This window comes from Lutra lutra, chromosome 15, assembly GCF_902655055.1.
Source record: "Lutra lutra chromosome 15, mLutLut1.2, whole genome shotgun sequence".
NCBI lineage: Eukaryota > Metazoa > Chordata > Mammalia > Carnivora > Mustelidae > Lutra > Lutra lutra.
In genome coordinates, this window is record NC_062292.1 from 14367987 (window position 1) to 14386748 (window position 18762).

At 42.5% G+C, this 18762-nt stretch overlaps 1 pseudogene; it reads right to left on the reverse strand.

Moving 5' to 3' along the window:
- Nucleotides 1-640: 640 nt before the first annotated feature.
- Nucleotides 641-2417, reverse strand: LOC125085412 (tigger transposable element-derived protein 1-like; annotated as a pseudogene).
- Between the last annotated feature and the right edge of the window lie 16345 nt (nt 2418-18762).

Below are 18762 nucleotides of genomic sequence, written 5' to 3' on the forward strand. Positions count from 1 at the left end.
CTGTCTAGGACCAGAACCCACACCCTCAACCCAACCCACTAACATAAAGGCAAAGGACCCCACCGAGTTCTTACCTATCTCTTTGCTGGACTCATATCCTTCCCCTCGACCCCTGGATTTAACCACAGACATTAGTCACCCTTGGAAAGATTCCTGGAGAAAACTGAAATCTAGCTTAATTTACAGGATTTGACACCTTAACACCTCGCTGTTACTCCAAGTTGACCTTGGGGCCAACACTATTCAGAATTAGGACCGAGCTTCCTATACTCAGTCAATGTTCCTGGACCACTAAACTGTCCTCTTTGTACCCACCTGGGTAGCAGATTTCCCCCAGACCAGGAAGTTCCCCACCTGATACTCCTTTTCTTATGTTCTAGATGGCCACCAGCACACTGTTACGGTGACTCTGACTTCGACATATTGTGGATTTGGTTCTAGACCTCTGCAATAAAGTGAGTGTCACAACAAAGAGAGTCAAATGAATTTTTGCATTTCAAAAATATATATAAAGGTTATGTTTACACTATACTGCAGTCTGTTAAGTGTGTAATAGCATTATGTCTAAAAAAATGCACAAAGCCTAATTTAAAAATACTTTATTGCTAAAAAATGCTAACTATCATCTGAGCTTCCAGAGTCATAATCTTTTTGCTGGTAGAGAGTCTCGCCTCCATGTCGATGGCTGCTGACGGATCTGGTGGCGGTGGTTGCTGAAGGCTGGGGTGGCTGCGGCCATTTCTTAAAACGAGACAACAGTAAAGTTCGCTGCGTCCATTGACTCTTCCTTCCATGAAGCATTTGTAGCATGCGGTGCCATTTGACAGGATTTTATCCACAGGAGAATTTCTTTCAGAATTGGGATCTATCCTCACAAACTCTACAACTGCTTATCCAGCTAAGTTGGTGTAATATTCTAAACTCTGGGTTGTCCTTTCAACAATCTTGACAGTACCTTCACCAGGAGTACCTTCCATCTCAAGAAACCACTTTCTTGGCTCATCCATAGGAAGAAACGCCTCATCCAATCAGGTTTTATCACAAGATGGTAGCAATTCACTCACATCTCCAGGCTCCACGTCTAATTCGAATTCCCTTGCCATTTCCACCACATCTGCTCTTACTTCCTTCGCTGAAGCCTTGAGCCCATCAAAGGCATCTGTGATTGTTGGAATCCACTTCTTCCCAACTCCTTTGGAATACCATGTTGATATTTCGATTTCTTCCCATGAATCATGAATATTCTCAATGGCACCTAGAATGGTAAGTCCTATCTGGAAGGTTTTCAATCTGTCTTGCCCATATCCATCAAAGAAATCACTATCTATGGCAGCTACAGCTTTCAAAATCAGTTTCTTAAATAGTAAGACTTGAAAGTCCAAATTACTGCTGGACCCATGGGCTGCAGCGTGGACACTGTGTGAGCAGGCACAAAAGCAACCTTGATCTCGTTGTATATCTCCATCAGAGCTCTTGGGTAAACAGATGCACGATCAATGAGCAGTAACATTTCAGAAGGAATCTTCTTTTTTTCTTTCTTTCTTTCTTTTTTTTATTGAGTGGTACGTCTCAACAGTGGGCTTAAAATATTCAGTAAACCATGTTGCAAACAGATGTGCTGCCATACAGACTTTGTTGTTTTGCTGGTAGCGCACAGGCAGAGTACATTTAGCATCATTCTGAAGGGCCCTCTCATTCTCAGAAGAGTAAGTGAGTGTTGGCTTTAAGGGAACGTCACCAGTTACATGAGCCCCTGACAAGAGAGTCAACCTGTCCTTTGAAGCTTTGAAACCAGGCACTGACTTCTCAGCTCTGAAAGTCCAAGAGGGCATCTTCTTCCAAGAGGAGGCTGTTTCACCTGCATTGAAATTCTGTTACTTAGTGTGCCCGACCTTTCAGAATCCTCTGAGCTAGACCTTCTGGGTGACTTGCTGCATCTTCTTCCTCAGCACCTGCTGCCTCACCTGGCACTTGTATGCTCTGGAGACAACTTCTTGCCTTCAACCTCATGAACCAACCTCTGCTGGCTTCAGACTTTTCTCTTGCAGCTTCTTCCCCTCTCTCAGCCTGCACAGAACTGAAGAGAGCTGGGGCCTTGCTCTGGATCAGGCTTTGGCTTCATGGAATGTTGTGGCTGGTTTGATCTTCATTCCAGACCACTAGAACTTTCTCCATATCAGCAATAAGGCTGCTGCCCTTTCTTCTCATTCATGTGTTCACTGGAGCAGCACTTTTAATTTCCTTCAAGAACTTGTCCCTCGCATTCACAACCTGGCTAACCGTTTGGCACAAGAGGCCCCGCGTTCAGCCCATCTCAGCTTTCAACACGCCTTCCTCACTGGTTTCATCATTTCTAGTTTTCCATTTAAAGTGAGAGACGTGCAGCTCTTCCTTTCACTTGGGCATTTAGAGGCCATTGCAGGGTTACTAACTGGCCTAATTTCAATACTGTTGTGTCTCAGAGACCAAGAAGCTCTGAGGAGGGGCAGGGAGGGGAGGATGGGCCAGTCAGTGGAACAGTCACAACATTTATTGATTGCGTTCTGTAGTCATGGCTCATGGCATCCCCTAATAATTAAAATAGTAACGTCTAAGACCAGTGATCTCAGGTCACCGAAACAAAGATAGTAATAATGAAAAGTTTGAAATACTGCAAGAATGACCAAAATGTGATGCAGAGACATGAAACAAGTGAATGCTTTTGGAAAACTGGTGCTGAGAGCCTTGTTCAATGCAAGTTTGCCAGAAACCCTCAATGCGTTAAAAAAAAAAAAGAAAAAGTAATACCTGGGAAGCACAATAAAGGGAAGAACACTAAAAAAGAGGTATGCCTGTATTAAAGGGAAAGACTAAATAAAAAACTTCAGCTGTGGTTTAAACATTGACTTAGAAACTCATTTCATTAGAGACATTTATTACGAAGCAATATCTAGAAGAAGATTCATTTCTTTATCGTTATTCTATTCCGTAGAGGATTTGTGGCATGAATTGCAACAGCATAACGTCTCTTGGCTCAACAGGCTTCCTAGCTGGCGGATGCTTTACGTTATTCTTAGGATCTGCACCAACACATTAGGTTAACCGTATGAAATTACTGATAGTCTACTGTTTTTGACCTAAAAAAAACAGCAGTTTCGTACGGCCCAATTTAACAGAACGCTGTTTGCTGAGGAGCGGAAGAAGAGACCGTTAATTGAAATACTTGAAAACTTGCCCACGAAACTAACCCTTGTGGATTTTCCCCGTTTCTTCAGATACTATAGAAGGGCAAACTCGAAATTCCTAGAGAGAAAGTACAAACTGGAATGAACAAAAGTCACACAATTAGTGTAATATCGCAGACAGAGAGACCCTCTTTATTCGCTTCATTGTTCATAAATATAAAACCCCCTGTTGCAGAGTTGTCTGCCTTCACGTGTCGAAAGCCAATAAGAATCATAATCCTTCTCTATCTTGGTGCCACGTGAGGATGGCTCAGGCGTGTGAGGTGATACATACAGCCACACACAGCTAGATGCGGATCTATCGCATTAGCAAATTCGAAGTCTAGTCTCAGTGACTTTGCACAAAAATTTCTGTAATCGCCACTTAGGAGCTTTGCCAAAGACAGGTCATGAAAACCCTATGCAGTTCAGTTCTAACCCTTTTTTTAAACAAGGATTTGGAGAGCTTACAAGTAAAAGTGATAACGTCTGTGGATAAACACGGCAGGTGAGCAGTGCCCAAAACAGTGAGATCCGGAAGACACCTACAGTGGCCCCTTCTTAGCAGCTAAAATTCTCACCATTCAGCACTCCTTCATGAACATTTGGAGGGCTTCATAAAATCCCATAAAACAAAATCAGGTATGCCATATGGGAGAGATAGCACATAACTTTATTTACTTATTATTTATTTATTTATTTATTATTTCTGCTGTTTTTATTTATTTATTTTTAGTTTTTATTTTAATTCCAGTTAGTTAACATATGGTGTTATATTAGTTTCAGGTGTCAAACATAATGATTCAATGCTTCCTTACATCACCCTGGATACCACATAAATTTATAACTCGACATGTACTTATACCTTTGTGTGAGTTGTTTACTGTATTAGCTATTTTGATAATCTGCTATGATAGCACAGAATACTGTGAGAGGCAAGTAGGCAATGAGGGTAAAGGTCTCTATCATAGGACAAATTTAACTGGTGTATCACCATGGAAGACCTATGGCCATGGGGTGAGGGCAGAGAGCCAAAGAGGAAGTGATTCCAAAATGGCGGACGCTCCACAAAGATGTTCCCACATCGTAATTTTCATAAAGGTCTGCTCTTTCTCATAGAGCAGAGTGCCTGCCTTTTAAAGCAGTGTACTGCCGAGGGATGAATTTTCTGAGCCATCTTGACACAGTGTGGCTAGTATATAGTGAAGGCTCCATGGTAATCATGGATCAAAAAATTCCCGGGGCATACTGGCACCACCACACAAAGGGAACACTTGAAAAACCCTCCCCAGAAAAGGATCAAGGGTCCCAGGTTATTCTTATTTGCATTAAAGTGACTTTTCTAGCGATGCTTTTGGAGTTCAGTTTATGAAGGAAGAGACTCAGCCTAGTGGAAAATTATGCCCAGAGAGCTGCCTGCCGTGACAAGGTACAGACCACCATGAACTCAGGCTTTCTCACAGACTTCCCTTTTCTGTGAAGTCCTAACTTGGCTACTGCTTGACAGAATGGTAATGGAAAGTATTAGAACGGGGGAGGGGGGCGAAGGGCAGGGAAGAGCTTTCTCCAGCCAAGCTTCAGGGATGGCTGAGGAGAAGAGGGGAGACCAGATGACACAGCTTGGAGCTGTGTGTTAAATTCACAGAACCACAGAGTGGGAAATTGTCATGGCCATGTTTCTTTTTTCCCTCTGTGATAGAGACACGTGGTCCTCCGACCGCCCCCCCCAATACTCCATGCCTGACTAGCAACTCAAGACACTCCTTATATAGTCACATATTCATGGTAATAATCTTGAAATGAACCTCAAGAAATGATACTGGGGGGCGGGGCTGGAGAGCTACGGCCCATTGACAACCCAGAGCACTGGGTTCTCATACAGTATCCAGTAAGCCAGGTGTCATACCTTCATTGTCCCTCCTAGGAAACCGAATATCATTTCAGATACTCCTACTCAAATCCAGGCTCATTCATTCGTTAGACTAACATTTACAAGACTCCTAAAAGTCCTCACTCACCGTTGACACCCTGAGGTAATGGCCCCTCCGTGCTATCTGAAAGGGCTTCTCTTTATATCTCTTCTACTCTCCATCCTCCGCCTTTTGGCTCTGAGATTTTTACCCTCATTCAACATAGGCTGGCTCTATTTCAGAGGCGAGTCTGTGACCTTTATCAGCATCAGATTAATACACATGGAAGTGTGGAAAACAACTTGGGATCCAAGGTGAGGATCCGCCTGGCCCTTCCACACCCCGGCTCTCTCTACACAGATATATCCAGTTCCAGAGCTAAAGGATTCTGCAGACAGGCAGCTTTCAAATCGAAGGAGGCCATACACAGGCAGCACGCTGGCCCCAGGCTCTAAGTCTGCCTCAGCCCCTGGAGGTGTGAGGGTCAGGACAGTCGGCTACCATGGGGGTGGAAAGCTTTTTAAGCTCATTCACATTATACTGATTTTTAGAACATACCCCAGGACTGTCCTTAGAAAAGCTCATTCATTTTCTGGATTTGCCTCCAAAGTTTAGATCAAATCACCATTCCTTCTTTTAGCGGGAGAATGTTAAATTCATCCAAGAGGAATTTAAATAAATTCAAGTGTGTTTGGTTGGTAATGGTTTCGTATACCAAAGCCAAGGATGTTCGCCACCATACTGGGACAGTCTGAGATAGCCCTGATGTCCTAGAGAGGCAAGAGCAGCGCTCCCACTGATGTTCAAGGCCACTGCCTTATTGTGTTTTTACAAGTCTCTTCATCTCACTAAAAGCATTCTCCTCTAAGGACAGAGGTTGGTTTATTTACCTGGGTATTTCTCCAGAGTTCCGGGTCTACCTCCAGGAAAGTCTTTGAAACTTTGTAAAAATCAAACGAAAATAGATCCTCAACAATGAACATCTTCTTCCTAGTAAAAATCTCTTCTTAATAGTTCATTTCTGAGGGGCTCCCTTTCACGTAGCCCTGCTTGTAGACACACACATCCACAGTAAGATGACTCCAGAAAAGTGAGAGGCAAATTCTCACAGGGTCACTGCCTTCTGAGTACAGACTTTCTGAAGATAAGGACCAAATATTTTCTGTGCTCTGTAGTTGGTATGGTACCTACTTTATAGGACTATCCATTAATTCCACAAATATTGGTGCCTTTGTGGGGCTGGGGAGAGAGCCACCACTGACAAAGATTTCAGCATGTGGAGTTTGCATTCTCATGTGCAGTGGGGAGGTGGGACAGTGGGAAACAGATAATCAAGAAAGCAAATAAGAAAATTGCAGATACTACAGAGTCTTTAAAAAAAAAAAGAAGAAGAAGAAGATAATGCATAGAGAGCAGGTAGTGAAAAGTGCCACTTTATACTGGGGTCCAGGAAGGGCCTCTCAAAATTAAAATTTAGAAGTGTGTGGGGTGTCCCCCACGTCCAGAAGGATCTAGCCACAAGAGCGTCAGGAGCAGGAGCATCCTGGAGTCACAGGAATGGCCAACATGCCAAAGGAGGCACAGGCTTGGAATGTTGAGGGCCTAAAGGAAAGCCAGAGTGGCCGAGGCATCACGAATGGTGAGGAAAAGTCCAGGACAGGCGGTCAGAGAAGTAGGCAGGAGCCGCATCGTGGGAAGCCTCGAGGGTCTTGAATGGCATTTGGATGTTTGCAATGGCAATAAAAGCCAGCAGATGTCCTAGGGAGGAAAGTGACAGGATCTTGATTTATGTTTTTAAAGACCACCCCCAATGCCTACATGCGGGAACAGCAGACGGGTAAGAAGGGAAACTGAGGGACTCCTCAGTGGGTTATTGCCGCAGTCCCCCCAAGAGACAGCTCCGCCTGAGGGTGCAGACCGTGCTCAGGCAGTGCAAGGAAAGGCTTTCTGCACAGCGGAACAGCATGAGCAGAAGCCGGAATGCACGGAAGACGACTGCAAGTTCAGTGAGCTAGAGAGGTCCGTCCATTTGAAAAAAGAAAAGAAAATGGTATCAAGACAGAAAAAATACAGGCATGTGCAAATACATAGGAGTCAACAAGAAATAAATAATGAAAAGCTTTTGTAAATAATAATAATAATAATAACATAAACAGAACGAACGGATATAGGAAAAGACTAGAAGGTCAGACATGCCCTGCACACCTGGGTTGGCAGATTCAACGGAGTCAAGATGTCAATTTCCCCCCAAGTGGTTATAAATGTAACACAATCCCAATCAAATTCCAAACGGTGATCTTGGATGTGTAACTTGGCAAAAAGTTTCTCCAGTTCGTGTGGAAGAATGTTTGTATGAGAATCCTGCAGAAGCACACACCCACAGCTAACTGTGTTACCAGTCCTGGCTTGTGTTCTCGGGGATGTGAGGAGCCCGGAGACTCCATTGCCTTCATCCCTTCCAGCTGACACTGTCAGCCAACGGGCAACTGTTCTCTTAGACTTCACCCTGCCGCAGTATTTTTCAAACTTCTTTGATGGTGACCCATGTAAAGAAATATGATTTACATGAGGACGCACCTTTATTATTGGAACAAAAATTTCATAAATAATACATACCCTTACGTGTGGCTCCCATTTTTACTTTTTATTCAATGTCGTTCTATTCCGTACAACTATATTGGGCTCAGAAATAATACGTAGTCAGAACCCTCTTAACTGATTTCACGGTTCCCTAATGTGTCAGAACCCACAGTTTTAAAAACACTGCCCTTGGGGCATTGGTTCTGCTGCCCAGCCCCATAAGATGATCTCATTTCCAAGCCCATCCCATTGGCCAAGCAGCCACGGCCCCTCTCAGTGCAGATCTCACTGGCTTTGCTTAAACACGAGATTCAGAAAGTGCTTCCTTTAGATTTCCTTCGAGCCTGAGAATTTCGAGAACAAGGAAATCTCCACCGACTGCGAAGCCAGGAAAGGGAAGTGAAATTTATGGTTTGTTCATTTGTTTGTTTGCTATCATCATGATTATGATTAAATAAAGCTTTCAACCGTTCCTTGCAGGGGACCCCAGTTCCCATCGCTGCATGTTAGCTTTCCTTGTCCATTTAGTGGGTCAGTCTGCCCTTCCATTCCATCAGGCCAGTTTTTAAAAAATAAAAGGATTTAAGAACATATTCAACGTCATTGCATGGAAGACAGGAACCTAATGCAAGATGTTTGTTTTTAAATGCGCAGAGCTAAAGTACCTTCTAAAAAAAAAAAAAAATCCAAGCTTCAGCTCTGTTCTCTCTCTATAAAAATTTAAAATCACATTGATTATCCATCTGGCATATCTCCTAATTATGCATCTCTTAGTGGACTAATACTCCCTTCAGAAGCAAAACAGTAAATATACAAAGGGAAACGTGATAAATAATTTCTTTTTGTTCTGTTTTTCGGGACAAGTCCCTGCTCATTCATGCTCTCCACTGAAAATGTTTCATAACTCTACCCCGAAACAGATATGATAAATGGCCCCTGATTATCTTTTTAGCAGGAAGGGAGAGACACAGGAGCAAAATTCACTTTTCGGCAGAAAGGCACTGATAAAGCAGGCAGTTTTTATCTTTATTGCTGGGTGATTGTGGGTGTGTGCGAGTGTGTGCGCGCGCACATTCTGAAACCTGTTTTACTGACGTTTACCTCTATTCTATCATATACAAATAAGTTCAATTGTGCTTCCACAAAGCATTTTCTGGATAATCAGGTGAATGTATTTGGTTGAATAAGCCAACCCCTGCCTCCGCTTGAAACAACAGTACTCTGCTTTTGAAGAAGCTACAGCATCTTACAAGGCTCATTCTTCCAGAATATGTGACAGCCTACTAGACAAATTATGGACATTCAGTCAAAATTGCCTTGAGTACCTTGTCGCCAGTCATTTATCTTCAGTGCTTCTCTCTCATTTTCTGTATGCCTTTGTCCCTTTTCAGCACCCTTGCTCCATCAACAACCTATAGGGACCTCAGCTTACTTGCTCCTAATAAAAGGTGGCTCAGTGGGTTAAAGCCTCTGCCTTCGGCTCAAGTCCTGATCTCAGGGTCCTGGGATCAAGTCCCCCATCCGGCTCTCTGCTCAGCAGGGAGCCTGCTTCCTCCTCTCTCTCTGCCTGCCTCTCTGCCTACTTGTGATCTCTGTCTGTCAAATAAATAAATAAATAAATAAATAAATAAATAAATAAACAAACCTTTTAAAAAAAATAGAAGTCAATAGTTTCCCACTGTAAGTTCTTTGGTTATGAAATTTCCATAACAAAAACTTTCAGGTGTAGTGTTTTCCCTCACGAAGTCCATAAAGAGAAAGTGTGAGCTACAGCTCACACGGCCAGTTCCATAGCCACACCTGTGTTCTTCCTTGACGACAGAACCCCAGTATTCTTAGGAGTGGCAGGAGGACTAACGAAATATTTCTTTCCCCAGAATCTCTTGCATCTTAAAGAGACCACGTGACCTTTTTCAGGCCAAAAATACCTAAGCAGAGGTCTACTGGAAAGTTTTCAGGAAAGCCTTTCGTTTCTTGATTTTAAGGAACAGATAGGGCTGGCACTGCCCTTCCCTCTTCTTCCTGCCCTGAGCCAAAATGTGATGGTTGGGGCCGGAGCAACCTCCATGTCTTTAGAATGAGGCAAAACCAAACCAAACCAAAAACAACAGCAAAACAAAAAACACGAACAAAAAACCCACAAGAAAATCACAAAGACATTTGCTCTTGAGATCTCTGAACCACTGAACCAACACGGGCAGCTCACTGCCTTCAGACTTATTTTTATGAGAAAAAATGAAACCTGATTTGGTTAAGCCGCTGGTTAGTCGGGCATTTGGTGCAGGAAGTCCGCCCCTCCCTCTCGCTGTGCGCGCCCCCTCCTTGTGCGCATGCTCTGTCAAATAAATAAATAAAATCTTTAAAAAAATTCATTTAAGAAAAATAAGTTGTTCTGTTTAAGACGCTGTTTCAAACCAGTGGGTTAGGAATTTTTTCCATCCATTTTCCATTCCATTTTTTGCTGGCTTTATTACGGAAAGAGGCCCCAAGAAATGAATCATTATTAAGGGAATTTTAGCAATATGGTGTCTATAAAAGGAAGGGCATTTGCATAAGGAAAAACTGGCCTGGATCCCCTCTGATTACATCACTTTCTCTCTCACCCCATTTAGCCTGTTGGCCGGTTCTGAGTACCAACCCGACATCATCGATTTTTTTTTCCTGAATTAGGTTGGTTGGTTGCTTTTTCTATCACGAGATGCAAATAAGGCCCACATGATCCCAAGGGTTCGCTGAATTCCAGGGATCAAAGTCCGTGTAGAAGGTAAATATAGGGACCTATGGAATGTTTTAAAATGAATAACGGGTGGAAGTGGGGGGCCACGTATTTGCTCTCACGTCTGTCTTCCCCAGCAGGCCTGGCCCTGAAGGCTGAATGGGCAGGGAACCTTGAGACCAACGTTCTGATAAGTTTTCTCCTTTACTGGAAGGGCTCGATGCATACATTAGCTAACTCTGGTGCCTTGAAATGGTTTGCAAAGCCTAAATCTTGGTGTTCAGACTCACCTTTAAATTCACTCTGGGCTCTCAAAAGTTCACACAAAGAATTGTTCAAGAATGAAGCAATGCCTGTCCACCTCTTCTTTCCCTCTCCTACGCAACCTTCCCCCACCCTGGCAAGGTCAATATGACATTGCTCACCACGCTTCTGTTCTCCTCATTCATTTGGCATCTTAGACTGTGGGCTTTGAACTGGAGAGACGTGGGTTTCATTCCAGCTTTAGCCACTTAGTACCTGTGTGACCTTGGGTTAGTCTCTTAATTTCTCTGTTTCAGTTTCTTCATGCCTAAAGAGGGTGTAACCATAGTACTCACCCAGGACCCTCTGGCTAGCCAGCTAGCCTAGCGAGAGCTGGGAGCCTGTGGGAGAGGTCTCTGCGACCGCACCTCTGGCCATCCCTCTACAAAGCCATGGCCACCAGTGCTAGCCCCTTGGACCCATACTGGCCTGACCACCTGAGGCTGGACAACTTCAGGTTTGTGATGAGCCATACATAATTTAAAACACACAAAGGGCCTAGAACAGTTCTGGAACATAGTAGGTGCTAAATGAGTGTTAGCTGTTGTTGATATCGGTTACCAAGTTTCATCCAACCCTTGGTAAATGGGGTTAGCAATGGCCCACCCAATTAGCTCTTGGCCAAGGGACAATCAATGGACATGATCTTTGTGTTCGCCAGCTCCTGCGATTTCCTCCACTTGAAATGCTCCTCTCCTGGGCTCCGCCTTCAGAACTTCTCAACCCCATAGATCCTGCATAATTCAAGCTTCCCTTTTAAAGACTTCTCCAGCTTTGGGGGCTCCCCCTGCCTTCTCCTAATGCAAGTAACTACGGCTACTAATATTAATCCCTCACGATTTAGTACCAAATCATGGGTCGTATTTTATCGTTCTTTATCATCTCAATTCCCTCTTCAAACTTTAGGTTGCCTCCATGCAAAGACTCACCCCTCCACTCTTTTAATACGTTTTAATGTCTTGCCCAGTGCTAGGCACACGGGAAGTGCTTCGTAGATATTTACGGATTGCTCTGTTCATCTTCACTCTAAATCCGTATTTTTATATGCGTGCATGGGATTTCTTTCAAAGCAGGTTACATCTGTAGTCCCGCGAAGTACCAGGAAAAGCATCCACATGATCTCATCTAAACTGAAATTGGACATAAATCTAGTATCAGGGGAAACTTGGATAGGGTTTCCTCCCTCTGTGATGCTGGAGGGACCCAGGGTTTATACTCCCCGAAACAGGGAAAAAAAAAATGAGGCAGCATCTTCTTGATCTTATTTCATCAATTGAAATTCCGCCTTCCCCCAGGCCTTACCCTGGCCAAATTCAAGAAACAGATGTTTGCGTAAAAAAATTTCTCCCTGGAGTCAGCATGGCTGTTTATCCAATTTTCACCCTGCCACGCAGACTTAGGTTGTGTCCAACAGAGTCCAAACAACCAGTTGGAATGTTCGAACTTCAGCTTGTGCGAGGGTTCAAGGAGAGGTGAGATGGCCCCACATCAGAGATGCTGGAGACAAGGGCTCACTGCGGAGAGAAGCGGGACAAGAGAACTTCATTTCCCGCCACGACGAAAACTTCCGTTCCTCAACTTGGGATCCATAATCCTTTGAGCCCTGCCATTTCCTAAGAGAAGACACTCTTCGCGCCATCCCTCTCTGCTTCTACTCCTCCCTCGCTGCCCTCCCCACCACACACACACACACACACACACACACACGAAGTACTGGTGAAATCTTCCTGAACCTTCTGGGTCTGCAAAACTGTTCCATATTGATGAACCGAGTGTGTGTATCTTTCTTGTTTCTTCCCCTGTTGAGTTTATATATTTTGATTGTCACATGAGCTGTGAGTAATTACATCAGTGCAGACGACGGCTCTGTCTTAGCAATCCACAAATCTGTTAAGTTTGTCTCTTTCAACTTCTTTCCCCAACATGACCTTAATAAGTTGTATATAAAACATGAAGACGAGGAGAGATGCTTCTTAATGCAATTGACAACATCTCAGAGGTGAGAATTGAAAGCCCCGCTCTGATTGCAACATCTGCTCTGAACAAGGGCATCAAGGGACCTGCCATCAGATTTTTTTTGTCTTAAAGATGATCACCATGTATGTTCACAAATAAAAATGTGAAGCGTTCTGACAGCCAAGCAAACCGTGAAGAATTAAACTTCCCAAACAGGAAAACACACTGTAACATCCTTTCTGCTATTCATTTGAGAAAACTCCTTCCTTCGGAGCCTCGCCATTTCCTTTCCCTGCCGGTCTGCCCAACCCCTGTCAGGTTACCCCCACAGACATGTTTCTGTGAGAGGGCAAGATTCCATCTGGAGGGGGAACGGCCCGGTTTTGGACAAATCAGTTTCTTAATGGCAAAATCAGACTTTTCCGGTAAAGATGTTTGAGGCAGTGTGTTCAGTAGCAGTAAAGGGAAGTTTATAAAATAACCAGTACCTCCCTAAGCAAAAGTTTTTGGTGGCTCACCAATACCTTCCCAACAAGTCCCTTGGAATGTCAGTCCTTTGTTCTCTGACCTCAGTCTACCTTTCTTACCACAGTCCCTGCTACACTGGAGTGGACGCCAGACAACCTGGACCAGCCTGTCTTCTCTGACCATTTCCATTCTGGTTCTTCTCCCGCTGCTTGCCTTTGCCCATCTTTACTCTGCAGATTATCTCCATCTTGTCACTGGCCAAAATCCTTCCCCCCTTCAGTGCCTAATGCAAGGACTCCTTCTTCGGGAGCGTCTCCTGATCACCCAGCTGTATGCAGCCACTCCAACCCTCACGGTCCCGTAGACCCTGGCTTTTAACATTTCTCACAATCTGCTTCACGGTATAGACATTGGTACGCTTGCCTGGTACCCCCCACACCATTGCAGTCTCCAGGAGAGTTCTCAAATAAAGACATATCTTGAGTACAAAACAGAGTGCCGCATTGTCCTGGACTGAATTGTGTCCCTGCCCCCACGAATTCATGTGTTAAAGCCCTAACTTGCAATGGGATTGTATTTGGAGACAGGGCTTTTAGGAGGTAATTAAGGTTAAATGAGATCATAAGGATGGAGTCTTTTCCCTCCGCAGTCACGCACCGAAGAAAGGCTCTACGAAGACACAACAAAATAGGTGGTTCTCTCTAAGCCAGGAAGAACGCCGTCAAAAGCAACTGAGCTCTACTGGATCTTGACCTTGGACTTCCAAAAAATAAATAAATGTTGTTTAAGCCTTAAATGGCAGGGGCAGAACTGAGTAAGGCACTTGTACATGATCAACCATCAATAAACCCTAACTTTTGTACACTGACTTCATGAAGGGGGTATCAGGAAGATGGGCAAGGTGATATCTGAGGGGTTTAGTCCCCCCTCTCCCACCATATTTGTGCCCCTTTCACGAGGTAACTAGTGGTGTGAGACCCTCGGGGCAACTGGGTACAAATGAAAGGGCCTCTTAGATGTTTTTTATTTCATGTTATCTCTCAGAACACTTACACGGTTCAAAACTTGATATAAGGAGGTGTACATTACAAAGTCAGTGTGAGAACTGCTGCTTGATATTTCCAAGAGCCAAGCCTTGCTGGGGTGATTCAGGCAATTCCAATAATAGCCACTAGACACTTCCCCAGTCTTCAGACAGCAAAAAATGCACTTGACAAATTCTCAAGGACTTATTTTAACCAGATTGATCAGTAAAAATAATATATGTATTTGTCAAATAGGTTATCTGGTATTGTGTAGGCAAAATCACAAAGTGATCGACTCTTTCGTTCCTTTGTTGTCTCAAATAAACCCAGCCCCAAACCCAGTTCCCTTCTGAGAGGTCAAGAACATATTTTGTAGTATAAACTTACTGCCAGTTTCACTTACATGGTCTATTGGATTAGTCAGGGTTCTCCAGAGAAAGAGAACCAATAGGATAGAGATGATGATGATAGGTAGATAGATGATAGATAAATAGATAGATAGATAAAGAGATTAAAAGATTATTTTAAGGAATTAGCTCACAGGATCGTGGGGCCTGGCAAGTCTACAGAGCAGGCTAACAGGTGGGAAATTCAGGATAGAGTTGGCATTGTAGTCTTGAGTCCAAAATCTGCAGGCTCAAACACAGGCAGGGTTTCCACCCTGCAGTTCCAAGGCAGAATTTCTTTTTCTTTGGGAAACCTGTTTCTGTGCTGCAGGCTTTCAACTGATTAGATGAGGCCCACCCGCATTGTTGAGCGTAATCTTCTTGACTCAGAGTCTGCTGATTTAAATGCTAATCACATCTAAAAAACATCTTCACAGCAACATTTATGTTGGCCCAGTCTGTTTCGTTTGACTGAACAACTGGACACTGTAACTCAGCCAATTTGACACACAAAATTAACTATGACAAATGGAGGCAAAACTCTGACTGATGGTCTTTAGCTAAGAGAGATTTTTAGCACAGAGTAATATTGTTTCCCAACAGTCCTGAGAAATCCCTTCATCTTGGCTAAGTTCCTTGAAACATCTAAGCCAAAAAAAAACAAAAAAACAAAAAAACAAAACCCACCCTACGCATCCCAAACAGAAATGGTAGAAGGTTCTAGAAGTTCCTTTAGTGCATAGTAGAACCTGGTCCCAAAGTGTTTTTACTTCCATGGAAAAATTTTCAAGGACCTTCCCAGTAACTCTGAGGAAAGTGCTGGCCAACCCAGTTTTCACACAAAAACTCCCGATCAATCCCTTTGGAAGTAAAGTCTAACAATTTAGCCAATAATTCTTTGATACTGTAACAAGAAGTTCATGAAAGAATACAGCTGATGACAGAATAAAACTTAATGAATGGATGTACTGCTCAAGAAGAGAAAGGTCTTTCTACTCCTCTCCCCTTCTCTTCCTCTCTTTTTTTTCCCCCCTCCCTCTTACTTTTAAATATTATTTTTATGGCTTCTTCACAGGAGAAAAAGACTCTTTAAAACTCTAACCCAATGCCAGGCAGAAAACAGACTAGTCTCTTAAACTAATGGCTGTTGTTGAGGGCTCCTTTAGCAATATTCAGCTAGGGAAAAAAAAAAAAAAAAAAGCAAAAAAAAAAAAAAGAAAGAAAGAAAGAAATAGAACTTTGCAATAAACGACCTTCACAGAAGAAGACTATTCATGTTAATTAGTAGCTCTTTTCAAATATGATTCATGTATGCATTAGACCATGCCATGCTGAACAATGCATGCATTGTAGTAAACATCAAGATAAGTCTCAAGTATGGTTATCAAAATTTTAGAAAACTCTAGCTGGGGATTTTTTTTTTCATACGATTGTGACTTACTGCTCCTAGTGCACCGCACAATGGTATACTTCCTAATGGCTTTTAGCTTTTGCCACTGCCAACTTTTATATTTAAAATCCATACAATTATGGACAATTTATGAACATTATGAGGCTTTTCTTTTTTGCACTGATTCTTACTGATTCAAGCCAGCTTTTATCCTTAGCAAATCAAATGCATTTGCTTACAACACTAGGTTCATTCTCACATATTCCACTTTATTCTTATTATTAGTATTCCTTATTATGCATATTTAATTTAAGAATGCATTTTCTCCATTAAAAAATTAGAATATGCTGAAAGAAGTATTAGAAGGTGATTATTTGCTTTAGTTTGCTTTTATTAACTATGTAAGCCCTGATACAGTCCTCTCAAAGTTATAAGCAAGAGACAAAAATTGCTAAAAAGCAGAACGAAATTTAAACAAAAATCTGCTTAAATATCACAGACTTTATGTATGTAATGATGGTACAGAAGCTACCAAATTCAATAAGAGAATGGCCAAAAATCTTTCATTATTATGTTAATGGAAGCTGTAAATCTGCTAGAGGTTTTAGCAAATACACCACTAAGGATGGTTCTTTAGAAGAGAGTTCAGTGAGATGAACCTTGAAAAAAGCAAGAAGTACCAAGTCAGTCGTGCACCTTACCCACCTCCACAACCCACATCCCACTCTACCACCCCACTCTCCCCAGTAACACAGGAAAATTCATGGGCCAAGCTTCAGTGTTTGTCCTTCAACAAAATAGCTGGGAGTTTAGGGTCTGAAAGAAAATAAGTAGCCAGTTCAAGTTGCTTTCTTAATTTTGTGAGCATCGGTCGGAGGCCATCAGCCTAGAGATTTGGTTGCTTTTCCTCTGTGTTGCCTGACAGGTAGGAAACTGCCCACTCCCTCTCCAATGTGATTGGTTTCACGGGCTGTTTTAAAATTGCCAGGACAAACCAAAGAACCAAGATGGGAATCTCTATGTGACTGATGGGAGCGGTCTAACCTCCTCCTTACCTCACCACCACACACACCAGTGCAATTCTGGTGACAGAGTAGGGGTCCTCTATCAACCACACTGACATCAGCATGGAAGGACAAAGGGCATGTTTCTCAGTTTCTTCCTTGTACTGGATTTAAGGGTTATCATTTCCTATTGGCTTGAGACCTTGAAATCTATAAACATCAGTTGATTTTGTCTTACTATGAAACCCAAATAAATTAATACTACCGAATGTATTTTGGCACCTATTAAGCATTTATTGTAGGAAGGACATCATACTAGCTAATTTTGCTAGACTAATTATAATACACCCATAAGAATTTTGGCCCACCTAGTAGGGATAAAAATCCTTCTTCACCCGCTTACTAGCTCTGTGAATATGCACATACATTACTTAATCTCGCTATGCCTCAGTTTTCTCATCTGAAAAATAGGGACAATAAGAAAACCTACCACAGGGAGTTGTGAGGATTAAGTGTAATGCTTATAAAACCACTCAGAACAGAGCTTTTCAGGCCCAGTTCTTTGTTGTGTATCCCAGATCCTATGCCTCTAGAGGCCCTTGGGATATTTTTTTAGTATTTTGGAATTTTCAACCTCATTCTTAACTTTAAAAAAAGTGGGGGGGTGGATAGAGCACAGCCAGCTCAGCAGGATTCCCAGCTACACACTCAACTTAATAGCCCCACTGCCCCTTTATGAGCTCTAATGACTGGAGTGAAAATAAAATATTTTAGTCAAGACCAACAAATGCCTTGAAAATAAAAATATAAACAGACTTCAATTAATTAATTGGCTAATTATTCTCTCCTGAAACCAATATTTTTTAGTTCTTCCACAACCATGATCAAACACAAAACATCAAAAAATCATTAAGAGTGTTCTTTTTTGCTATCTTGGCAATTAAGGTTAATCAAGTGCACAATTAATCACAGAGTGATTGGATACTAATATTTGGAAAGTATCATTCAGCAATACTATGCATGCATTTTCTACCTAGTTTTAGAAGAACAGAGGTAAGGGTAAGGTGGAAGGGGAAACTTGCTATACTCTCAGTAATGATGCAATGATGATTCAGCTACCTAAGGTCAAATTCTGAGGCCCCAAATTAAAACATCAGAAACTGATGCCATTTATAATCTGTTCATTGCCTTCTTCATAGGGTCCCAAAGATCCAAATGTTTGTTTTCATTGGGTGTTATTTTTAACAATGTATTTTGTTAAATACATTGTTTAATAATATATTTTGGGATTGATGGCTCACCTCCAAATGCTGTGTTGATGTGTCATTCTACAGTAGGGATAGGAGCCTGGGACCCTCTACGTCTTTACCCCTGGTGAGGGCTATATCAGACTGATCATGGCATTATTATGTCATGTATTCTAACAGCCTGCCCGCAGAAGAAAGTCACACCTGCTGCAGTACAATTATCTAAGACTGATGATACAGACCAAAGTCATTAGAATAAAATTTATTTGGCACGGCTCTTCTCAGCTGCTGTTCCAACTTCACAATCTACTTGGTAGGCACAAAGGATTCTTTTAGTGGAGAAGTACAGAGACCATGCCAGCAAAAAACAAAGGCTCTTTAGTGGACATATTATATGCAAAATAACATAGTCCTTTAATAAGGGATGTTGCTTGCTGGAAATGGATCTCCATCACGAGTATCATGGTCCCATCAGTGATGCTTGAGAAAGTCAGACAAAGATCTATCAATAATCAGGGCAGAAGCAGCTCCATTTTCTCCACAGTGAAAGTCTAGACATTTGCCAAATGTTTAT